We start from the raw sequence: 27,595 nt of genomic DNA, 5'->3' as shown, positions 1-27,595 counted from the left end.
ATGCAAACACTAAACTTGCAATGGGAAATTAAGGTACTCCATTTTTTCTCATCCTTCTTCCATCCCTTCATAAAAAGAAACTTAAAATTGACCTTTTTCCAGAGAGAAGCAGGTCAAATCCGTCATTAATTTTTTCAAAAGATAAAACATGGGTTATTAATGGATCCAATGAAAACTTCTTAGTCATAAAATCAGTCACAAGTTGGGGAACAGAATCTTTGTACTTAAAGCCTGAAAAGAAGAGAACATAATTGATAGATTTAGTCCATGATAAGTAAAAGAATTATAGAGAAGGTTTTCCAATAAAATTAAAATGAAAGTTATAAAAAGACAGTATTCCACAGAGTGCTATTGTTGAGGTCAGTAAGTGACATAGTGCTTCTAAAAGTCTTTTGCGATGCTTTGGCTTTTTAATCCTTCCATAAATTAGGGTCCTCAGCTAGACCTATGTTTCTCATTCTTTCATAGAGGAATTATAGCATAGATGATTGTGCCCAAAATCAAGGACCAAATTTAGCAGTTGTCCAAATTTGTACACGAATGATTATTATATATGTCTTGTATCTTACCAGGTGCCTTACAAATTCACAAACTTAAAAACAGCTGAGTTGAAAGGTCCTAGATAGCATATGGAACTCCAGAAAAGTTTGTCTTGGGAATTTCTCTCTGCATTAGTTCCATATCTAGCTGACTTGTAGCCTAAGACTACAACAGGAATTCTAATTTACTTTTTCCTCCATAGCTTTTCAAAACTCAACTTGTTTTTTGTAAAAGGGAAGAAATTCTGAACTTAGTAAGATTTTGGTGTTCAAGACTAACTACATACCACCAAAAAGTGCTCTTGTCCAGATGCGTCCAGTCAATAATGCCATAGGGTCCATTGAGAGCCTTTGGGAATCAGGAGGCACCCCTATAATGACACTCACACCACATGCATCATGACCACATACCAGGGCAGAAAGCTGGAATAAAAAATTTTTAGCATCCTTAATTAAAGTTGATTCTCTTATACCCCAACTCACAATGCACAGTATCATTTAACATTGATTTAACTAGATTCTAATTGTGATAAGAAATTGTGTCTTTTGCTTCTTCTTTTCACATTGTACCTATGACAGTTCTGTAATTTACACAATGCACAGAAACTATTTTTTGACTGAAAGAATGGGTCAGTGAATTTATTCTTCCTTATTATTCTTCCATATTAACTAATAAAGAAGCAAATATCATTATAGACATATGTAAAATCTCGATCCTCAAAAAAGAATATTGTTTCATCATCACATGATCATCAGGAAATCTATGAGTTGGTTAATTCATTTTCATTTATCTATTAAGTCAGTATTTGGAACCTAGTGCTTTGAACCAGGTATGTTGATGGTGAATAAGACATAGATAGTTATAAAAGTTTTTCTCTTGTCCCCATGGTAATTACTCTTTAATAGATTCATATTCCACACATTTCTAAGATACCTGTGTTTTTAATGATGCTTTCACCTCCAAAAATTTGTATTTGTTCTGATAAACTATGCTTATTATTTAGTATTCCCCAAGATATAGGATAATTACTCATTTGATTTTAAAGTTTGTCACTTAGACAATCAGATATTCTCATACAATGTGGTCATCAGACAGTTGGTGCCTTCAAATAAAGGAAAACTCCAGTTCCATGTGAGGATTGTGAGAAAATATCAACCAAGTTCAATGAGAAAAGCCTTGTAAGATGCTAGATTCTCTTGCAACCTCCACTAACCTATCACAGATTGTCCCGGGTCAAGACTACAAAGAACTTTACCTTCAGACAGTTCCCTGCTACCATCATTGCTAAGTCATACTGGAGAAACTAAATGAGGATTTGTTAGTCTCTGGGGATATTTTTCAGGAAATTATAAAAATGCTTGTCTTGAGAAATATAGGTAAATAGGTATTCCCCATGGCAATTGATAATATTTGTAATTATTTGAAAGAAATATTATGAATATTTCAAAGACACAAGTACTAAAAGCTTGTAAATAGAATTTCATATCATTAACAGCAGCTGACATTTATTGAGAGCTTACCACACCACATGTATTATTTCATGGAATCCATAAGAAATGGTATGAGCTATTTTTCCCTGAAGTTTTCAGGTTAACAAAACCTGTTTCTTTTAAATATTCACTCCAACACATGGGTATTGGGTATTCCTATGTGCCATCACTGTACTGTCTCTGTGGTAAAGAACCATGATGCATTAAAGCAGTCACTCTTTTACTGTTTTTTTTGGAGACATGGGATTTGAACTCAGGGCTTTGCACTTAGGAAGTTCATAATTCATTAAACATAAAAACTGTTAAGAATATAGAAGACATTCCAGTGCTGGCGGCTCACGCCTGCAATCCTAGCTATTCAGGAGGCAGAAATCAGCAGGATCATAGTTTGAAGTTTGCCCGGGCAAATAGTTTATGAGACACTAGTTCGAAAATACCCATGACAAAAAAAGGGCTGGTGGAGTGGCTCAATGTGAAGGCCCTGAGTTCAGGCCCCAGTCCACATACACAAAAAAAGAAAGTGGAAGAGAAGAAAATCAAGATGGTGAAGAGCTTATGAACCCTGGGGCCTTGACCTGAACAATTTCAAACAAATACTCCAGATGTTTCTGGCAGCAATGATCAGTAATCCTGCTTTTTCTGTCAGCCAAGATACCACCAACACTTAGGGGCACAGAGTATTCATTGACAGACCCTTAAACTATCTTTTTAAAGTGCAAAACAGCCCAGTGCAGGGCCAGCCAGCTGCTGCCTGCCCACCTACCAGTTTGGTGGCTGGAAACAGCTGAGAGCAGGGTCAGATAGCCCTGGGATATCTGCTGCTTTTTTTCTATTGTCTTTTTTTTCCTATATCTCTCGCTCTTAATTCCTTCCTGCCTCGGTCAGTAAGCTAAAACACAACACAGACAACCACAGACACCTGCAAGCATCTGGGAGTACCTAGACCTGCCATAATATGAGCAGACACAGAACCTCCCACTGCTGCATGCCTGCACAGATCTCTGTCTGCCTCAGTGTATCTGCAACCTCCTCAACAATAAAGCAATGCAGAGAACCTCTCAAAGAGAGCTGAAAGCATGGGGGAAGGCCTGGACTGCCAAACACAAGTAGACACAAAACATCTATCTGCTGCTTGCCTGCACTGCCCTGTAGCTGGCTCATTTTCAACCAAGAAAATTTGCTGAGTGCGACACACTGTATGGGAGGGAGCTACATATTGTAGTACAGCTAGGGAGCCAATTGCACCCTCTCTGGACAAAACTGGTGGCCAAATACATGGAGGGAATATGTTCCCTCTGACTTGGGAGGAGGGGAGCTAAATGCAGAGCTGAATAAGCCTGTGTGGGGTTGGGGTAACTCAGCAGCAGCTGTGGGGAAAGCCAGGCACTGCACTGCCATGGAGAAATTTTGATTAAGCTGAAACTGAAAGACTCACCAAGAGAAAAGCCCATCTCCAACTCATAGGTTTGCCCTGTGTGTGGAGGGACTGGTGACTGCTCATTTACCAACCCCTCACTTCGAACTGCTCACTGGAACACTTCTGAGAACCCACCTCTCCAGAGGTCCCACTCTACTAAGGAAATCCAGGCTCAAACAACCATAGATGAGCTCCCCAAAGCTGTCTGATAGAGAAGAGCAACATTCATTGCCATACAGCCCAACATAGCAACCGTAAGAAGGGACAATGTCTTGGCCAAAGCCCCTATAAAAGATAAAAGCATCACCACGTCAACCTGAAATCAGAGGAGAGTCTAGAGCATTGACTGAAGTTTTATATATATATATATATATATATATATATATATATATATAAAATTTTTAATTTTTTTATTTTAACTTTAATTTTCATTTTTTCTTCCATCTTACTGTTACCTACATCCCTTCTCCATTCTGTCCTAATACTAATCTGTCAGTGCTCTCTTGCCCCACTCTGTTTTCTCTACCCCATTATTTTCTTTATCTTCTCTTTCCATCTTTTCTCCTTTCCTTCCCCCCTTACCTTCCTTTCTTCCCTCCCCATCCCCACTACCTCAACCTCCTCAATATGCACCACTCATTGAATAATCTATTATACCAACTTTCCACAGTATCCCATCCTTCCTAACCCTTGGCAATCACTGACAATAGCACCTCTTCCACAATGACTGAACTATACCTCAACCACCCTAGAGACTTAGTATCCTAGAATCTCCATGCCTCCCCTTTCACCCCATCCCTACTTTCTGTCCCTTCCTCCAGCACTAGCTCTTTCAATACCTAAGAATCCACATCTATCCAAATAACTGTTATCTACCCAATCTCCATGACACATAGATTATATCATCAAGGGACTCCTTACATATTTTGTAAATAACTGGTCTAGCACTGAATCAGTGAATTTGTTACTGCTAATTTATACCACTTAGTCAGGGAACAGAAATAGCATAGCAACCTAGCTAATGAATAAGCCAATCATAGTACAGTAATTGAGTCAAGGAGGAGAGAGAAAGTCATTAAAATCCCCAATTAGCCACTCAACAACATAGAAGCACAGCACATCATAGAAGCATGGGTAGAAGTAGGATGCCAGGAAATTCTATCCCCCAGAAATTAACAATTTAATAGAGGATTTAGGAGGAAAAGAAGAAAATGAATAGCTGGTTCCTGACCCCAATAAAATGATGATAATTATGACCAATGAGCCAAATGATGTCCATAAGAAATCTTTCAAAGAGGAAATTATGAATGAGACCATTGAGATAGTCATGGAGAGGGTGTTCGATACAGCCTAACAGAAAGTACAAGATGAACTCAAAGAATATCAACACACCACAAATAAAAATGTAGAATGATGATAAGTACATCCAATGAGCTCACTGAGACCCATAAAGAGATGCTCAAAAAGGAGCTCACAGAGGTACTCATGATGGCACTCCAAGAGAAGCTTAAAGAGGACATACAAAATCAACTCAAAGAATATAAAGACAACACAAATAAAAAACATAAGACACAGAAACAACTGAATGAAATAAGAGAGGAATTCAACAAACACCAAAATGAAACTAAGGAGACTATTAAAAAAAGAGATATATGAAATAAAGAAAACAGCACAAGATATGAAAGATGAGTTTAACAAAGTTATGGAAAAATCTCAGAAAAAAGAATCAAATGGAAATTTTGGAAATAAAAAGTTCCCTAAATCAAGTAAAAAATGAAGTTGAAAGCCAGTCCAGCAGGCTGGAACAAGTGGAAGACAGAATCTCAGACCTTGAAGACAAAATAGATATTAAAGAAAAAACAGAATAATTCTTAGACAAAGGATGCAAAAACCTGAAAAAGGAATGAATGAGAAATAAGCAATTAATCAAAAGATCAAATCTGTGAATAATGGGCATCAAAGGAGAGAAGAGGAGCAAGCCAAAGGGATACATAATATATTACAACAAAATAGTAGAAAATTTCCCAAATCTTGAGAAAGAGTTATGAATTCAAGTACAGGAAGCCTCCAGGACACCAAACAGACTTGAACAAAGCAGAACCTTTCCACAGCATATTATCATTCAAACAACTAGCACAGAGAACAGAGAATGAATATTGAAGGCTGTAAGAGAGAAAAAACAAAGAACATATAAAGGTAAACCCATCAAAATATCAGCAGACTTCTCAACAAAAACCTTAAAAGAAAGCAGGGCATAGAGTAAAGTATTTTGAGCACTGAAATAAAACAATTTTAGTCCTAGGATGCTCTACCCAGCAAAATTATCATTCAAAATTGATGGAGAAATAAAAGTCTTCCATGGTAGACAGAAACTAAAACAATACATGACTATCAAGCCACCATTACAGAAGATTCTGAAAGGAATTCTACACACAGAAGATGAAAACAAGCATAGCCACAAAAGGATGGAAGTATTAAACCTCATGAAAGGAACAGACAAGTACCCAGAGAGTAGCATTGAATCAGCTGCATACACTCAAATCTTTAAACAACAAAAACAACTAAATGGCAGGAATCACCACATACCTATCAGTACTAACCCTGAGTGTTAATGGATTCAACTCCCCCATCAAAAAACACCATTTGTCAAATTGCTTTAAAAAGGAAGACCTGACAACTGTTGTGTACAAGAGACCTACCTTATTGACAGAAACAAACACTGGTTTAGGGTGAAAGGGTGTAATGAAATTTACCAAGTTAATGGCCTCCAAAACCAGACAAAAGTAGTAATATTTATATCAGATAAAGTGCAATTTGAACTTAAATTAGTCAAAAGAGATTAAAAAAAGGTCACTACATACTAATAAAGGAAGCAATACTTCAAGAAGAAATAATTATCAACTTATATGCACCCAATGTCAGTGCACCCAAGTTCATTATACATACATTAAAGGACTTAAAACCACATAGAGACCCCAACACATTGATAGCAGGAGAATTTATTACCCTTATCAACAATAAATAGGCTATCCAGACAAAAAAATCCACAAAGAAATCCTAGAACTAAATGACACCATATAGCTAATGGAACTGACATATTTCTACAGAGTATTCCATCCTGTAGCAACACAATATACATTCTTGTCAGCAGCCCATGGAACTTTCTCCAAAATAGATCACATCTTAGGTCATAAAGCAAGTCTCAGCAAATATAAGAAAAGTGAAATAACCCCCTGCATACTATCTGATCAGAATGTAATAAAACTGAAACTCAATAACAAAAGCAGCAGCACAAAATACTCAAACAATTTGAGGCTAAACAGCACATTACTCAATGATCAGTAGGTCATAGAAGAAATAAGGGAGGAATCAAAAAGCTCCTGGATTTAATGAAAATGAAAATGCAAACTATCAAAACATATGGGATACAACAAAGGCAGTCCTAACAGGAAAGTTTATAGCTATGAGTGAATATGTTAAAAACAGAAAGATTTCAAATAAATTACCTAATGCTGTACCTCAAACTCCTAGAAAAATAAGAACAAGCTAAATCCAAATAAGCAGAAGGAGAAAATAATAAAAATAAGGGCTGAAATCAACAAAATAGAGACCAAAAATCCATTCAAAGGATCAATGAGACAAAAAGCTGGTTCTTTAAAAAATTAAACATGATTGACATACCTCTGGCAAATCTGACTAAAATGAGGAGAGAAAAGACCCAAATGAATAAAATCAGAAACAAAAAGAGGGAGATAGAAACAAACACCAAGAAAATCTAGAGAATCATTAATTACTACTTTGAGAAAGTAGATTCGAAAAAATTGGAATATCTAGAAGAAATGTACAAATTTCTAGATACATACAACCCTTCAAAACTGAGCCAAGAGGATATCAATCACCTAAACAGATTGATAACGCACCATGTACTTGAAGAAACAATGGAGTCTCTCCAAAAAGAAATATGTAGGACCTGATGGATTCTTTACTGAGTTCTGTCAGACCTTTAAAGAAGAACTACTACCAACATTCCTTAAACTTTTACATGAACTACTAAGTAAAGGATCACTGTGTAACTCATTCTATGAAGCCAATATTACACTCATCCCCAAAATGGACAAGGATACATACAAAAAAGAGAACTACAGGCTAATCTCCTTAGTGAATATTGATGCAAAAATCCGCAAAACTAATGGCAAACCATAACCTAGTTGGCTTCATCACAGGGATGCAGGGGTGGTTCAACATAGGCAAATCATTAAATGTAATACAGCACATTAAGAGAAGCAAAGATAAAAACCAACCAGGATGGCTTGGGAAGATGTGGACCACAAAGAGAGCTAAGCAGTACGTGGTACTCCCACAGACAATCCTGGGCCAGATCAGAATAGCCCCCTGGACAGACCGACCCCCACCCAGGGAAAAAAAGAGAAACTGAATAATAAACAATAACAGTAACAATGACACTTAGCAAAGGGGGTGGGGTGCCCTGAGTGCCCAAGGGGGGGAGGGGAAATCCCTCACAAGCTGGCTGGAGAAGGCAGGAGTGGTGGTACATGCCCAGCAATCAGAAGCGGGACAGCTTGTAAAACTGGTGGTGGGAAGAAAACTCCACAGGAGATGGGGGAAGAACACTTCCCACGTGAGCTGTAAATAAACAAGCTGGCTGGAGAACGCAGGAGCGGTGGCACATGCCCAGCAATCAGGAGTGGGAAAGCTTGTAAAAGCAGCAGTGGGAGGCAAACTCCACAGGAGAGGGGGGAAGACCCACTTCCCACGTGGACTGTAAATAAACACGCAGGCCTGAGGAAGCTGGTGCAGTGTCACCTCCCCCAGTGTGCTTGGAAAGGGGAAAGCTTGTAGCAGCAGCTCACACACAGGAGAACTCTGAGTAAACAAAGCCTGCGGGGCCAGGGGAGTATTAAGCTCACCCCTGAGATCTGCATAAATAACGCCGCCAGCAATAGCAGGCTGACAGCAGCAGGTAGGCAAGCCACAGCCGCAGATAGCCATTCACAGAACTGTCTCCAGACTCTTTTTTTTCTCTCTCCATTTGATGAGACAATAACCGAACTACACCTCATGCTGAAAACTGAAACTGTATTGCATTTGAACTTGGGACACTTAGTGGGTTTTTTTTTATTTTGTGCTGTTTTGTTTTGTTTAGTTTTTGTTCCCCTTTGATGAGACAATAATAGAACTACTTCTGAGACACCATCTCCAGGATTGGAGTCTGAGGGACAAACACCAAAATTATTAACACTGAAACTTTATTGCATTTGAACTTGGAGATTTTTTTATATATAGTTTTTCTCTTTTCATTTATTTATTTTTTATTTTTCTTTCCTTTTCTAAAATTTATTATTTTCAATCCTCTCTCTGCTCTCTAATACCTGTTCAGTTTACTGTTGATTAGTACACTACCTCTCCCTGTTTATATCTTTGATACTTTTTTAGTTGTTTGTTTTGTTTTTTCTACTTGCTTATTTGTTTTTCCCTTTTTCTTTAACTTCTTTGCTTTCCATCTCCTCTCACCCTTCCATTTTAAATATCACCATTGTTATTATTACAAGCTAGAAAATACTTAATTGCACACAGTACAGTGACAATAGCAACACCAAAGGCAATGATGGGAAGACAGAAAAAAACAGGGAAACCAGTTTCCCTACAGCAAAAAATTAGTACAGGAACCAGATGGGAATGAAGAAAACAGATACTCAGATTCAGACTCCAACAAAAATGAAGGTAAACTATGCCAAAGAACCCAATGAAGCCCACAAGAAAAATCTAAAAGAAGAAATACTACAGGAACTCAATGAGAATTTTATAGAGATGATACTGGATATGGTCAACCAAAATGTACAGCAGACACTCAAGAAATTCCAAGACAACAAAATAGAGAATTTGAAAAAGCACAAGAAGAAATAAAAGAAACCATAGAAGCACTGTATAAATACCAACCTGAAACAAAGAACATGATTAATAAAGAGATAAATGAACTCAGGACAAAAATAGACAACATTAAAGAGGAAACCACCCAGGATATGGAAAACATCAGAAAAAGAACAAACATAATTGCAAAACAAAATGGAGGGCCAATCCAGCAAAATAGAACAAACAGAAGACAAAATCTAGAACTCAAAGATGAAATGGTAATTAAAGGAAAAACAGAATAACTGTTAGTTAAACAAGTCAAGACCTGTGAAAAGAAAATGCAAGAACTCTCTGACTCCATCAAAAGACCAAACCTGAGAATCATGGGTGTTGAAGAAAGAGAAGATGTGCAAGCAAAGGGAATGCATAATATATTCAACAAAATAATAACAGAAAAATTCCCAAATCTAGAGATATCTATTCCCATACAGATGCAATAGGCCTCCAGAACACCAAACAGACCATATCAAAACAGAACTACCCCACAGCATATCAACATTAAAACAACAAGTTCAGAACTAGGAAAAGAATATTAAAGGCTGTAAGAGAGAAAAAACAAAGAACATACAAAGGTAAACTCATCAAAATCACAGCAGACTTTTCAACAGAAACATTAAAAGCAAGAAGAGCTTGGGGTGAGATCTTCCAGGCACTGAATGAAAATAACTTCTACTCCAGGATACTCTACCCAGCAAAACTATCATTCAAAATAGATGGAGAAATAAAAGTCTTCCATGATAAGCAGAAACTAAAACAATATGTGACCACAAAGCCACCACTACAAAAGATTCTTCAAGGGATTCTGCACACAAAAATTGAAACCCAACTTAACCATGAAAGGACAGGCAGCAGCAAACTACAGGAAAAGAAAAAGCAAGAAAGTAGAGAATAGCTTCAACTTAGGTACACACAATCAAACCTTCAAACACTAAGACAACTAAATTACAGGAATCACCACATACCTATCAGTACTAACACTTAATGTTATGGACTTAATTCCACCATAAAAAGACACTGTTTGATGAAATGGATTAAAAAGGATGATCCAACAATTTGTTGCTTACAGGAGACCCATCTCACTGACAGAAATAAGCACAGGCTTAGGATGAAAGGCTGGAGGAAGATTTACCAAGCCAGTGGCCCCTGAAAACAAGCAGGAGTAGCAATACTTATCTCTGACAAAGTAGACTTCAAACTTACATTGATCCAATGAGATAAAGAAGGACATTCCATACTAATAAAAGGGGAAATAGACCAAAAGGAAATAACAATTATCAACCTATATGCACCCAATGTCAACACACCCAATTTCATCAAACATACCCTGAAGGACCTAAAAGCATATATTAACTCCAACACAGTGGTTGTGGGAGACTTTAACACCCCATTATCATCAATAGATAGGTCATCCAAACAAAAAATTAATAAAGAAATCCTAGATCTAAAATATACAATAGATCAAATGGACCTACTTGATGTCTACAGAACATTTCATCCAACTTCTACACAATATACATTCTTCTCAGCAGCCCATGGATCCTTCTCAAAAATAGATCATATCCTAGGGCACAAAGCAAGCCTCAGCAAATATAAGAAAATAGAAATCATACCATGCATTCTATCTGATCACAGTGCAATAAAACTAGAACTCAACAACAAAAGTAAAGATAAAAAAATGCAAACAGCTGGAAACTGAATAACCATTACTTAATGAACAATGGGTCATTGATAAAATAAAAGAGGAAATTAAAAAGTTCCTGAAAATCAATGAAAATGAAAACACAACCTACCAGAACCTATGGGACACAGCTAAGGCAGTCCTGAGAGGAAAGTTTATACCCATCAGTGCATATATTAAAAAGACTGAAAGATCCCAAATCAATGACCTAATGATACATCTCAAACTCCTAGAAAAACAAGACAAGCAAATCCCAAAACAAATAGATGGAGGGAAATAATAAAAATAAGAGCTGAAATCAATGAAATAGAAACCAAAAAAACCATACAAATAATCAATGAAACAAAAAGTTGGTTCTTTGAAAAAATAAACAAGATCAACATATCCCTGGCAAACCTGACTAAAATGAGGAAAGAAAAAAACCCAAATTACTAGAATCAGGAATGCAAAAGGGGAGATAACAACAAACACCATCCAAGTCCAGGAAATCATCAGAGACTACTTCGAGAACCTATATTCAAATGAATTCGAAAATCTTAAAGAAATGGACAGATTTCTAGATACGTATGATCATTAAAAACTGAACCAAGAGGATATTAATCACTTGAATAGATCTGTGACACAAAATGAAGTTGAAGCAGCAATCAAGAGTCTCTGCAAAAAGAAAATCCAGGTCCTGATGGATTCTCTGCTGAATTCTATCAGACCTTTAAAGAAGAACTGATACCAACCCTCCTTAAACTGTTCCACAAAATAGAAAGGGAAGGAAAACTGCCTAACACATTTTATGAAGCCAGTATTACAGTTATCCCAAAACCAGGGAAAGACACCTCCATAAAGGAGAACTATAGGCCAATCTCCTTAATGAACATTGATGCAAAAATCCTCAACAAAATAATGGCAAACCAAATTCAATAACACATCAAAATATTATTCACCTTTTGGGATGACCAAGTAGGCTTCATCCCAGGAATGCAGGGGTGGTTCAACATATGAAAATCGATAACATAATAAACCATGTTAACAGAAGCAAAGACAAAAACCACTTGATCATCTTTATAAATGCAGAAAAAGCCTTTGATGAAATCCCACACCATTTCATGATAAAAGCTCTAAGAAAACTAGGAATAGAAGGAACGTACCTCAACATTATAGAAGCTATATATGACAAACCTACAGCCAGCATTATACTTAACAGAGAAAAACTAAAACCATTTCCTCTAAAATCAGGAACTAGACAAAGATGCCCACTGTCTCCACTCCTATTCAACATAGTACTGGAATTCCTAGCCAGAGCAATTAGCAAGAAGAAGGAATAAAATGAATACAAATATGTAAAGAAACTGTCAAAATATCTCTATTTACAGATGACATGATCTTATACCTTAAAGACCCAAAAAACTCTACTCAAAAGGTCCAAACACCATCAATAGCTACAGCAAGGTAGCAGGATATAAAATCAACATAGAAAAATCATTAGCATTTCTATACACTAATAATGAACAAACTGAGAAAGAATATATGAAATCAATTGCATTTACAATAGTCTCCAAAAAAATCAAATACCTAGGTGTAAACCTAACAAAGGATGTGAATTACCTCTACAAGGAAAACTATAAACTTCTGAAGAGAGATTAAGGAAGACTATAGAAAGTGGAGAGATCTCCCATGTTCATGGATTGGTAGAATCAACATAGTAAAAATGTCGATACTCCCAAAAGTAATCTACATGTTTAATGCAATTCCCATCAAAATTCCAATGACATTCATTAAAGAGATCGAAAACTCTACCGTGAAATTTATATGGAAACACAAGAGGCCATGAATAGCCAAGGCAATACTCAGTCTAAAGAACAATGCTGGAGGTATCATGACACCTGACTATATTACAAAGCAGTAACAACAAAAACAACATGGTACTGGCACAAAAACAGACATGAAGACCAGTGGAACAGAATAGAGGACCCAGATATGAAGCCACACAACTATAACCAATCAACTTGTCTTTGACAAAGGAACTAAAAATATATGATGGAGAAATAGCAGCCTCTTCAACAAAAACTGCTAGGAAAACTGGTTAGCAGTCTGCAAAAAACTGAAACTAGAGCCATGTATATCACCCTATACCAGTATTAACTCAAAATGGATCAAGAACCTTAATATCAGACCCCAAACTCTAAAGTTGATACAGGAAAAAGTAAGAAATACTCTGGAATTAATAGGTATAAGGGAGTGGGGGAGAAATGACCGAAACATTGTATGCACATATGAATAAAAAAAAGACAAAAACCACCTGATCATCACAATAGATGCAGAAAAAGCTTTCAATAAAATTCAACATCCCTTCATTATCATTTCTTGATAAATCTCTGATGAAATTAGGACTAGAAGGAATGTACTTGAATAATAAAAGCTATATGATAAACCTATAGCCAACATCATACTTAATGGAAAAACTGAAACCATTTCCCCTAAAGTCAGGAAAAAGACATTGGTGCCATTCTCTCCTCTCCTATTCAATATACTCTTGGAATTTTTCCTACCCAAAGTAAGAAGGCAGGAAGAAGAAATAAAAGGAATATAAATAGGTAAAGAAGAAGTCAAACTATATCTATTTGAGATGACATAATATTATAGGTAAAATATCTGAAAATCTCTACCAAATTACTAGACCCCTTAAACAATTTCAGCAAGGTATCAGGATACAAAATCAACTTACAAAAAACAGTTGCCTTTCTATATACCAACAATGAACAGATTGAGAAAGAATATAGGAAAACAATTCCATTTACAATAGCCTCAAAAAAATCAAATACCTAGGAATAATCTTAACAAGGAAGTAAATTACCTCTACATGGAAAACTACAGACCACTGAAGAAAGAAATCAGAGAAAAGTGCAGAAGATGGAAAGATGGCCCATGCTCATAAATGGGCAGAATCAACATAGTAAAAATGGCTATACTACCAAAAGCAATCAACAAATTCAATGCAATTCCCATCAAAATTCCAATGACATTTATCACAGAGATAGAAAAATCTACTGTAATGTTCATTTGGAAACACAAAAGACTGCAAATAGCCAAGGCAATACTCAGCAAAAAGAGCAATGCTGGAGGTATCACAATACCTGACTTCAAACTATATTACAGAGCCATAGCAATAAAAACAGCACTGTACTGGAACAAAAACAGGTATGAAGACTAGTGGAACAGAATAGAGGACCCAGGTATGAATCCACAGAGCTATGCCCACCTAATTTTTGACAATCTTGCCAAAAACAAACTGTGGAAAAAAGACATCCTCATTAACAAACATTGCTGGGAAAACTGTGTACCTGCATGCAGAAAACTGAAACTAGATCCATGTTTGTCACCCTGTACAAGTATCAACTCAAAGTGGATTAAGGACCTTAATATCACCTGGAAATCATAAAGCTAGTACAGGAAAGAGGAGGGAGTATGCTGAAAGCGATAGGCATAGGCAAGGACTTCCTCAGGAGAACTCAACTGGCTCAGCAACTAAGAGATAGGATCATCAAATGAGACTACATGAAATTAAAAAGCTTGTACACAGCAAAAGAAATGGTCTCTAAATTGAAGAGGCCACCCACAGAATGGGAGAAAATCTTTGACAGCTATACATCAGACAAGGGACTGATAATCTGAATCCATAGGGAGCTGAAAAACTGAGTTCCCCCAAAGTCAATGATCCAATGAAAAACATGAGCAAATAAACTGAACAGAACTTTTTCAAAGGAGATGTCCAACTGACTAAAAGACACATTAAAAAATGCTCATCATCCCTGGCCATAAAGGAAATGAAAATCAAAATGCACTGATTCTACCTCACTCTTGTTAGAATAGCTACCATCAAGAATACCAACAACAATAAATGTTGGCAAAGATGTGGGGAAAAAGGAACCCTTGTACACTGTTGGTGGAATGTAAGCTAGTACAATCACTATGGAAAACAATATGGAGGCTCCTTAAAAACTAAACATAGATCTGCCATATGACCCAGCAATCCCACTCCTAGGGATATACCCAAAGGAATGTGAGTCAGTTACAACAAAAGCACCTGCACACCCATGTTTATTGCAGCCGTATTCACAATAGCTAAGCTATGGAAGTAGCCAAGATACCCCGCTACTGATGAAGGGGTTGAGAAAATGTGATATTTATATACAATAGAATTTTTACTCAGCCACAAAGAAGAATAAATTTTGTCATTTGCATGTAAATGGATGGAATTGTAGACTATCATGTTAAGTGAATTTAGTCAGGCTCAGGAGGCCAAAAGCCACACATTCTCCTTCATATGCAGATCATAAACCTAAAACAAATGCAGCCATATTATGAAATACAGGTCATACTAAGGGGAGGTTGTGCAAGGAGAGATAGGCAAAGGAAGGAAACTAAAAACTTGAATGTAGTTGATGTTCTCACTGTACAGGAATGAATATAGAAATTTTAAACTGGCCGGGGCCACCAAGGGAAGTGGACTAGGGAGGAGTGAAGAGGACTGGAAGAGGTGAATCAATTGGGGCTGTAATACATATATGCGTGGCAACAACATAAGGAAACTCCCTGAATACTTACCTTTACCTCAAACTAGCAAAAAATGTCATGTTTCTTGCTTTAACTTTTATGTTTTTTCTTCTACAAAATCAGAGAACAGGAGGTAGAAAAAGTTCTGCCAGGGGCAGGGTGTGGTGGGGTGGTAGAGCTTTGCTTCCAGTGGGAGGTGTTAGGGAAAGGGCTGTAGAAGGATGAATATGGTGCAAAGAATATATACATGTTGGCATGTATGTAAATGCAAAAATTATACCTGTTGAAACTGACTCCGGGGACAGGGGAGGAGGAATGGAGGAGAACAGTGAAGAGGAGAATTCAAATATGATATGTTGTAAATATCATATGATATGTATGAAAGGTTGTAAGAACCTTTGTAAATGTTACAATGTACCCAAACCCAGTACAATTGAAAAAAAAAAAGAATGGAAGAAAATCAAACTTGCCAAATTAGGAATGGAATTTGTATTATTTCAAGGCTACTGATTGAATTGTTTTTATTAAAACTAATTAAAGATAATTTGTAATGTGTCAAGTTGAATGCAAACTTTCTCTTGTTAAAGACAAATATTACTGGAGACAGATTTTTTTAAACAGATACAATTAAGGATTTCTCTTCACAAATTAAACAATGTAGCAAATGGGAAAGAAAATTGCCATTCTAAAAACATTTTCTACATAATATTTATATCCTGCTGCATAAGCATAACCTACATTGTAGAAGTAGAAATTTCTGGGCTGTCATGTTACCTACCATGGTGTCAATCAAACCAACGTCTTCAAATTAAAAATCCACACCCCCATTGGTCATTTCCTGTAGCATCTCATGGATAGGTTTTTTTATAGTCTTGAGGATTTATGCACTCAGTGACACCCAATTCTTTGGCCTTTCCAAATTTATCTTTGTTGGTGTCCACTCCAATGATCCTGGCTGCTCCTGCCACTTTACAGCCAATGATAACAGACAGACCAACTCCTTCCAGGCCAAACACACACAGCTGGAACCCTTAGTGACCTGTGTTTTCACAAAATGTAGAAATGAACAAAGTAGTGTTTGTTAGAAAGTTCCAAAGCAGAATAAAATGTTAATCCTTGCCTCTATTAGGAAATACTCAGACATGACTAGTTTTCTGTCAACATATTTTGACTACAGTTGTTTCATGTTTAAGTGCAGAGGGTTGAACTAGATCAGTGGTTCTCATCCTTTTCTACACATTAGACTCAGTTGGAACTTTACAAAATAGTAATATTCAGGTTATAGCTCAAGCTAATGAAATCACAATCTCTAGATAGCGCTCTTTCCCTGGGTTACTCTAATAGGAAACTCAGCTAGAACAAGTGGACTGGTTGATATAAGAGCCCTAAATGTCACCGATTCTAAACTTGGAGAGACTCAGGATAGATTAAATCCATTAATTGAAGCTTCAGTATCTTATACATGAAGGTGGCACAAAGCAATTCACCGAAAGCTGTTGAAAAATAGGTAGAAGAGATGTGGGGAAAAGAGAGAGGTATAGAGGGGATTAAGATGATCAATGTATAGTATATTGATGTGAGAATCACCATGGTGTAATCCCTTTGTACAATTAATATACAAATAAAAATTATGAAACAAAATTGGGGGGAATGAAATGAGTGGATTTTACTCCAGGAGACTGAAAAGTAACTTAATCAACCTATGAAAAATTCATTCCTTCCTTGGTTCCTTAACTTTTAGTAGTCACAGCTAATATAATGAAAGCAAAATTAGCTGTGAATCATACAAAAGTTATTCTTGGCTTAAAGCAAAGCTTAAACAAGATAAAATAGGTTGAGACTAATGGTATCTTTGTTGATCTTCATCCCTGATTTTTATTTTTATCACAAGCTGGGCCAGAAGTTGTGATCCCCCACCTCAAGTCCCCAAATGCTGTAATTACACGCATGTGTTACCACACCAAGTCTATCCCTGATTTTTAAAATAAATAACAATTTTGCAATCGAAATTAGTCCATACATTTATTTTTATATTACTGGGGTTTGAACCAAGGGTTTCACACTTAGGTAGGTGCTCTACAACTTGAGCCCCTCTGCCAGTTTTTGTTTGTTTTGTGTGTGTGTGTGTGTGTGTGTGTGTGTGTGTGTGAGAGAGAGAGACAGAGAGAGAGAGAGGGAGAGAGAGAGAGAGAGAGAGAGAGAAAGAGAGAGAGTTGGATATTTTTGAGATAGGATCTTACGAGCTATTTACTTGGGTAGGCTTCAAACAAAGATCCTCCTGATCTCTGCCTCCTGAGTAGTTTAGCATTACAGGCATGAGCCCCTGTGTCTGGCTGGTTTATATTTTAATAATGAATTAAATTCATTATCATGAGTCTCTTTGGCTACTGTTTGTAAGTAAACTTACTTAGACCACCTGCTACAACAGATGCAATTGTATAAGGATTGATGGCATTTTGGGCTCAAGTTACCAAAATTTGGAAAAGATGTGCTGTAAATTAGCTAGGGGCTGTTTAATTAAACCTAATCTTTCATTGCCAACCTTCCCTGTAGGTCAAAACCTGCTGTTCCAAGTACTCTCATTACTATATTCCCTAAAGGGTTTCTATTCCCTTTTTCATTCACTACTTGTGGCCTTGCTTAGAAAAATACATGACATGTGATTTTGATTTGAAAATGACAGTCAATTTTTCTGATTCAACAGGAGTTTTGAGAAGAATATTGGAGTCTCAGCTTGCATGATGATAAGTATGAGTATTTGGGAAACTAGCTTTATGTCTCTGAGTCTTCATTTCATAAAAATGGAAGGTACTCCTAGATTTTCAACCTTTTGGAAAAAAGAAATTTTAAAGGAGTTCTACTTGAAATGTACTCTTCTGAAGCATGTGCTCTGGGTGTGTGCACACACCTGTGTTATGCAGAGGAGAAGATGTAGCAACAATGACTAGAATGAATGCATTTGCTAAACTCCATTACTTACTGGAATCCACAGACTGGGTGACCCTTGGTTTAAAGGTGTCTCTACGGCTTTAGAATTACTGTGGACCCTAGTCCTGGGAATAGGATTCCATTGTCGTGTGCTCCTCCAAAGCAAATCCTGTATTATATTTACTTTGGCTACTCAGAAGCTAGCAGAACCCATTGTGCCACTGTAGAATGAGTGGTTAAGTGTGAGCCCGGTCCAAACGTTAGTGATCGCATAAAGAAAAATTATTAAAATGAAATCCCTGCAGTTTCTTATGAATCACCAGCATTTCTGTACGGTATTCATTGGCTTCATCTTGACATTTTTGCACACATATATAATTTACTTTGATTATAATCACACTCATGGCCCTCTTGCTGTTTTATTTTTGAAACAGTCTCATGATGTATCCCGGGCTTCCCTCCAACTTGTGGTGTTCCAGGCTAAACTTCACAAGAGTGGGATTATGGGGGTGTACCACCACACCCCGCTTTCAATAACATTTTCATATAAACAGGTGATTTTCTAGAACATGGATTCCAATTTTGGGGGGGCTATTTTCTATCAATAACTGAATCAAATTCACTGCTGAAATCTACCAGGCCTTAAGGAAGAAATAATGCCAACACTTCTCAAACATCTCCATAAAAAAGAAAGGGAAGGAACAGTACCACACATTCTATGCAGCTGGTATTGCACTAATCCTAAAACTGCACAAGGACACAACAAGAAAAGAGAATTATAGGCCAATCTCTTAAATGAAAATAGAAGTAAAACTCTAAATAAAACTTGTTAAAAAATCACACACCATGATCAGGTTTCATTCCAGGGATGCAGGGATGGTTCACATTTGCAAATCAATAAATGTAATAGAGAATATAAAAGGAATATAAAAATTGCATCATCATCTCATTTGATTCAGAAAAAAGTGTTTGACAAAATACAACATCCATTTCTCATAAAAGTTCTGATGAAACTAGGAATAAAAGGAATGTACATCACTAAAATAAAGGCTATTAATGACTAACCCATAGCCTTCATCATAATAACTGGAGAAAAACTGAAACCATTTCCTCTAAAGTCAGGAACAAGACAAATGTGCCCTCTCTCCACTCTTATTCAGCATAGTCTTGGAATTCCTATCCAGAGCAGTAAGACAGGAAAGAGAAATAAAAGGAATTCAAATAGGAAAGGAAGAGGTGAAATTATCACTATTTGCTGATGACATGATCTTACAACTAAAAGACCTGGAAAACTCCACCAAAAACCTCCTGGACATCATAAACACCTTCAACAAAGAAGCAAGATGCAAAACCAATATGCAAAACTCAGTACCTTTTCTATATACCAACAATGAGCAGACTGAGAATGAATTTAGGAAAACAATTCCATTTACAATAGCCTAAAAAATACGTAGGAATAAACATAACAAAGGAAGTGACAGATCTCTAAAATGAAAACTATAATCCACCGAAGAGAGAAGTTAAAGAATATGTCAGAAGATGAAAGATGTCCCATGTTCATGGATTAGGAGATTTAATGTCATACCAAAATCACTCTTTATAGTCAATGCATTCCCCACCAAAATTCCAAGGACAGTCCCCACAGAGACAGAAAAATCAAAGCTAAATTTCATACAGAAATACAAAAGACTGTGACTAGCCAAGGCAATAAAGAGTAATGCTGGAGATTCCTCAACACCCAACATCAAACTACACTCCAGAGGCATAACAATAAATGCAGCACAAAAACAGACATGAAGACCAATGGAACAGAATAGAGGACCCAGACATAAATCCAAGCAGCTATAGCCAGCTGGTTTTTGACAAAGGTATCCAAAACATACAATGTAAAAAAGACAGCCTCTTCAATAAATTTTTCTGCAAAAACTGAATATCTGCATATAGAAGACAAAATAGATCCATATCTTTCACCCTGCACAAATATCAATTCAAAGTGGATAAAAGACTATAATAGAAGGCCCAAAGCTTTGAAACTAATGCTGGAAAGGATATGGAATACAATGAACACTCAGGCATAGGGGATAGCTTCTTAAACAGAACTCAGTTGTTCAGCAATTAAAGGAAGAAAGGATTGACAAATGAGGCTACATGAAACTAAAATCTTCTGCACTGCAAAGCAAATAGTCAACAAACTGAACAGGCAGCCCACAGAAGAGGAGAAATCTTGGCCAGCTATACATCTGAAAAGGGCTTAATAACCAGCAAATACAGAGAGCTCAAAGTACTAACTTCCCAAAAAATGAATAACCCAGTGAAGAGATGGGCAAATGAACTGAACGGAACTTTTTCAAAGGAAAAATTCCAAATGGCCAAAAAACACATGAAGAAATGCTCAACATTCCTGGTCATAAAGAAAATGCAAATCAAAGCCACATTAAGATTCCACCTCACTCCTGTTATACACACATAAATATAATACAGAATATGCTTCCAAAAGTGGGTTGTTACTGGAAACTAATGGAAGAGAAAAGACAAAAAGCATAATGAATAATAATGAAATACATCATATCAGTATAAGAACAAGACACAGGAAGCATCCTGAAAACCACTGAACAATATACTCTTTTCCCTCAGGAAAAGAGTGAGGAAGAGTAGTAGAGAGTGTTAGACTGATTTAAGCATGATATATTTACAGGTAAAATACCAAGGCAAAATTCCCTCTAAACAATAAACAGATACCTAAACATGAAAGACAGTAACATAAAACAGGTCATGTTAAGGGGAGGGAGTCATGTTAGGGGGAGGGTAAATGAAGAGGGTACAGGAGGGTGAATATGGTTGATGTAGGTTCTATACGTGAATGAATATGGAACATTGAGCCAAATAAAGTTAATTTAAGAGGGAGGGATGTAGTATGAGGGACAATAATGGAGGGAACGAAACAAACCAGACATGATACATGTATATTTGGAAGTGTCACAATGAGACCCCTGTATAACTATTATATACTAGAAAAAATGTTTTAAAAAACCCCAACATTGAATCAACTTGACAAATCTATGAAAAAAATCTGATTCAAGGGAGAAATTGCTTCCCTTTGTGTTCCTGACAGGTTGAGTGCAGCTGGCTTTATTGGCTATTGTCAATCCTACCTTGGCTACTTTGACTGCAGAGCCATAACCAGTTGAAAACCCACAGCCCATGAGGCAGACTTTCTCCAGTGGTGCAGTGGCATCGATTTTGGCCACAAGGTCTCATCCACCACTGTGTACTGAGAGAAGGTGCTGGTGCCCAGGAAGTGGTGGATGGGCTTCCCCTTGCAGGTGAACCTGGTGGTGCCATCTGGCAAGGTCCCCTGAGGCTTTCTCAAACTGGTCAGTGAAACACACAGAAACACAGAACACGAGACAGGGCACAACTGATGTGGACCCTCTTCTGTTGTGCAAGGAGACAATAAGAGACTTACTCGCTTTTCAGACAGAAGTTGCGTTCTGGGTGTTTACAAACTCTGCATTTACCACACTGGGGGTTAAAGAGTGGAATGACTTTATCACCTGGAGGGGGACAAAACAAATTTTCTGTACATTCCTATCCAGGAATTAAAAAGCAAAAACATAAGTTCACATGTAGAAGTGTGTGTCTTTGAGAAGTCTCCAAAAAATAGCATCCAATCACAGCTATGTTGGTCCCTGCCTGACAGCCCTGTTTATGCGTTGGGTTTATATGTGTTTGAAGATTCCTAAAGAGGATATGTGAAAGTGGAAAACATTGATTTTGAAAGCTATTTCCTCTGGTTTAAAGGTTAACTTTTATTGCACACCCTGGTTTCCCCTGAAGACTTTGCTATATCATCTCACTTAATCTTTATTTAACCATAAATTTTCCCAGTGTTAAGTATAAATATAAATTTTAGTTGCAAACAGCCTGACATAATTCCAGTAGGTATTGGAGAGATCTGATATGTTGTACACTAGTCACAATAAAACTGAAATGAATACAATAATAAACAATAAAATAAATATTTTACCATAAAAATAAAAGAAAATAAATGTGATCATGGGTGAAATTTAAATGATAATGCTGATAATCAATTTTTGGCTTTTCAAAGTGACTGTGTTTACCTTACAAAGTGAATTCTTTTAAAATTATCTTCGCTCATTTTTGAGAAAAACTAGTGAAAATTGGAGAAAATATTCAAGAGAGTCCATTGAAAATCTCAACTCTCAGAAAAGAATTAAGTAATTTCTTTTACAATAAGAACTGACTTTGAATGTTTTACATAATAAATTATGAATTATCTACTTTTCCTATTATAAACAGAGCAGGGTGAAAAATATAGGTGTCATTTTATTATTAATTTATTCTGATCTAAAGGAAATAAGAGCTGAAACCTAAATTAGGCTATTTCATCATTTTCTGTTCACAGATTCATTATTTGGAAATGGGGAAGCTAAATCTACTGACTAAAATGATCTTGTTTTAATTAAATGTATTTAGTTGATTAGTTTGTTTGTTTTGGCAGTACTAGCGTTTCAACCTAGGACCTCACTACTTGCTAGGTAGGTGCTCTATACCACTTTACCAGTTGAGCCACTTCCCAAAACCCATAAGTTTTGTTTTTAGTACTTCTTGTTACCTATTTAGCAGACCAGAAGAAAAAAATTTGTTGGCTCCTAACATATAATAAATAAAGATTATGTAGGGATGGTGGCAGGAAATTTTCTGTTTATGCGTCTCTTACTTCTGAAACCATATTAATATACAATGAAGCCAATATAAAGTAAATATTAAAAATAAGATAACTAGTGCCCTTTAACCATGACTAAAGGTAACATAAATGACAATGCTTATGACTGGATATTTCTTGCTGCTTCTTTTCATTTCCTTCCATATACTCTGTTTTATCTTCACTTTTTAAGAAGGAAGTTCAGATTGGAAGAAGAAATGGCGGACAGGCTCCACTTCTCACTTAAGAAATGATCACCTTGACTTTGTCATAGCCTCATAGGCTCATTACATACACTTGCACAAAACAATTTCCATTCACTGATCTGTAGACTCAGGATCTAGACATTAACCCTCCACCCATTTGTAGGTGTATTTGGGTCCTGACAGAAGACAGTACTGAGCAATTCTAACATGAAAGTTAGTACATTTTGTACTCCACACTGGAAGGCACCATGTTCCTTTTGACCCTCATGTACCCCAGGCTCTTACCTGGTGCCTGGCATCTGGTAGAGAAAAAATAATTTTGAGGAGAAAATACATTTTGAGGAGAAAGAGTTTGACCCTGGAAGATTTATCTTACCCAATTTCACAAAATTTATTTCAGAAGACTTCCAGGGTCTTGTTAATAATTCCTATTCTTTCCAAAAACAAAAGATTCAGTATATTCTTAAAATTCTCCCAAAACTTCTGTTTTTTAAATTAAACCACTTAGAATAATTGATCCTGTGAAATCACTCAAAATGAAATATTTGTATATGATGTATAAGAATGCATGTTTTTGATGGAAGAATTGTAGTACAACACCAAGAAAATATATATCTCTATCCACTTTTTTTACAAACATATATATTCTTTAAATTTTTTTCCCTGGAACTATATAATACATATTCTTTGGTAACTTTAAAAATAACAGAGCAATTTTATCCTGTCTCATTCATTGTCTGGAAAACCATATAAAACGTACCTCTTAGCAGATCATTGGTTGAATATTCTCTCAACTTTTTTTTTGAGTTATGGGGTTTGAACACAAGGCCTCATGCTCGCTAGGCAGCATGTGCTCTATCACTTGACACACACTCCCAGCCTCATCTCTGAATTTTTTTAATCTAAAATTAACTAGAAGTTGAAACAAGTTTCACCTTAATACGAACTTCATGGGCCTTAGGGGGTGCGACCTCCACCTCCTCAATGGAAAGGGGTTTCTTTATCTCCCACAGCACAGCTGCATTGCATTTTGTTACCTGGAAAAGAGACAGAAGGATGTTGCTCTTGAAGTCAGGGCTTGTCTTTTCTCCTTTATTCATACAACATCTACCCTCATGTCTAATGTTATTATTATTTGTCATGTCTAGAAAGTTATTACTTGCTGTTATTATGATGATGATTATTACTTGTGAAGCTGGGAATTTAACCCAGTGCTTGCTAGGTATGAAATCTATAACTGAGTTACACCTACTTTTAGATTTTTGAGACAGGAGTTACGTATGTAGCACAGGTTGTCCTTGAACTGGCTAAGCAACCCAGGCTAGTCTATACTCAGGATTCTTCTGCTTGAGTCTCCCAAGTGCTGGGATTATAAGCATGTGTCACCCTTCCTGGCTAAGTTTTCATTATTTTGTTGGCAGAGGAAGTGTGAACATAAATGAAGGGTTATCACAGAGCTAAGCTATAGACATTGTGCTTACGAGTATTGATTGCCTGTTACATTTTTCTTATTTTAATTAATATGAATGGTTTATATTTTTTTCTAAGAATTCACTACTTAGTTTATGCTGAGTAGTGGCAAGTTTATTTTTTCTTTTATCTGCCAACTTTTCCTTTGAAATATAATATGCCATTATAAGCACTAACCAGCAGTGAAAGAAAATAAAATGAAGTAGAATAAATACTAGCAATGGGCCATTGATTTGATTTCCATCCAGTTTTATGGACGTGGGATTGATGTGTCACACAGTGTATACAGAAACCTCAGACACTTTCAATGGAGTTGTCATAGTGCAATATTTTTCTGCGTGACCCATGCCTAAACCATCAAGTATTTCCAGAATACATTTTCTGGAAACAGAGACACAGGCTTTGGTAATGAAGCAGTTAATCAGCATGAATTAATTATATTGAACAAGTATATGCATTTCCCTGAACTTTAAACACATTGAACAAGTATCAATTTATGGAAAACATAGAAACAAATACATGTGCTCCAGTGCTAACAATGATTCCACTAAAATTAGTATTAGTTTTCTGTAAAATATAATTGATTTTTGTATGGAGAAAGTACCATTCTGTGAATTTTCTGTGCAAATGTTGTAAATTGTGCCATCATGTGTCCTTTTAATTAGAATTTGTATGTTGACAGTCTTTCTTAACCTTGATGAATCTAATGCTTTGTAACTAATATGCTTTTTGTCAGAGATCTTATGAAATGCTAAGATGATATGTCAAAGTACTCTGAATGAAATTTCTCTCACAAAACTCCTGTCAGTCTTAACATTCTTGTGTTCATAAGAATGTGACTGCAAAGAATAACACATTTAGTTATGCTTTCTTAACATAAAAGTAGTTTTTTGGTTAAAGACCTTTCTAACTTTTGATGTACAAATTGGTCTCAATTGCCTATCACTTTCTACTAATTTATTATGTAGGAAATTAAGACTTTAATAGATCCAGGTTCCATATTCTTGTTAAAGATATGGGTATAGTTTATTTCCATTTTAATTCATATATATCATATATTAGAGCATATTTCACATATTGCATTTGAGTATGTAGTATTTCTACTTTATATATAAATTTTAAATTATTCATACAAACTTTATCATTCAATATAAAAAAATTAGAGTATATTTTCAACAGTAGCATCTGTTTCACTTTACCTTTCCTGCTGTGCTCATGTTGAAGCTGTCTTCTTTGCTGACCAGGAGACTGATGATTCTCTGTGGAGTTCTTCCCTGCTTGAGTACAAAAAGCCTATGTCGCACACAGATTTTCTTGTCATGACCATTTTCTTATTCTACAGGTGACCAGGGTCTTTAGCCCACCCATAAGCTAATTCTCACACCAAGTTAAGCAGAAAGCAAAGGGCTCTAAACTGTCATGTAAAACCTACATTACACCTAACATTTTTCCATTAAGTTAAATATTTCCTCTTCTTCCTCTTCCTCTTTTTCCTCCTCATCCTCCTCGTCCTCCTTCTCCTCCTCCTCCTCCACCTCCTCCTCCTCCTCTTCCTCTTCTTCCTCTCCTTCTTCTTTTCTCTCTCTCTCTCTCTCTCTCTCTCTCTCTCTCTCTCTCTCTCTCTCTCCCTCTCTCTCTCTCTCTCCTCCACCACCTCCTTCTCCTCCTCTTCCTCTTCTTCCTCTCCTTCTTCTTTTCTCTCTCTCTCTCTCTCTCTCTCCTCCACCACCTCCTTCTCCTCCTCTTCCTCTTCTTCCTCTCCTTCTTCTTTTCTCTCTCTCTCTCTCTCTCTCTCTCCTCCACCACCTCCTTCTCCTCCTCTTCCTCTTCTTCCTCTCCTTCTTCTTTTCTCTCTCTCTCTCAGGTCAGAGTTCTGTTTTCCTTTATCTGCAGCTTTGAGTCCCTTTTTGCAGTCAGGAAGGAGGAGGACGGGAGGAAGCAGGGGAGATTTAGTAAGACACAAAGAGATTCATGGGCCAGAGGAATGTGTTTGTTCCACCACGGTGGCAGTAGAATCCTAAGACACATCTGTCTGATTCAGATTCTTTTCACCACTCTACTAAAAGGCAGTGGGGAAAATAGATTTTAAATTATGAACTTACATACCTACAGAGGTAGCCCCGACATTTTATAAAGTTTAAGAAAAACAGTAGAGCTCAAAAGAGTTTAGAGATCATCCCATTCAAACGTGGAGAGTAACGAGCATTCTCTGCATGCACACCTGGGTGAAACAGGCCTGCTTTGGGCTCCTGCCTCCCAGGGTGCAGTGCTCAGCAACTCCCAGCTCCTGTGGAGGTGGCCACCTTCCATCTCTAGGAGCAAGGCCTCTGAGCTGCTTAGCCCAGCCTCTGCCCTGACTCCTTTTGTGCGTGAGAGCCAGTCTGTTTCACACTGGGCCATGTGGGTTCCTTTCCCCTTTATTATAGATATTTTTTGCAACTTGGATCTCCAGTTTGTTTACAGAATAGTCTTAGGTAGTAGCAAAAGAGCCAAAGAAGAGATTTGTATAGCTGAGCTCCAAGCCGAGCCGAGGCTGTCAGCAAAGGCTGAGCGGTGGGAACTCTCCAGGCTCCTCTGCCCATGAACATCGGGCCCTGCCCCCCTTCGGTGCTCCCTCCTCCCCATGTGCCAGAGCGTGCAGCTGGAGCAGGACGCCCTCAT

The 27,595-nt window shown here is 36.9% G+C and overlaps 1 pseudogene; it reads right to left on the bottom strand.

Annotated features, from left to right (window-relative positions):
- Positions 1 to 67: 67 nt before the first annotated feature.
- Positions 68 to 27,595, bottom strand: LOC109676942 (alcohol dehydrogenase E chain-like; annotated as a pseudogene).

This window comes from Castor canadensis, chromosome 9 (genome assembly GCF_047511655.1).
Source record: "Castor canadensis chromosome 9, mCasCan1.hap1v2, whole genome shotgun sequence".
Classification (NCBI taxonomy): Eukaryota; Metazoa; Chordata; class Mammalia; order Rodentia; family Castoridae; genus Castor; species Castor canadensis.
Note: the sequence above shows the minus strand (reverse complement) of the source record. Positions and strands in the feature narration are given on the sequence as shown.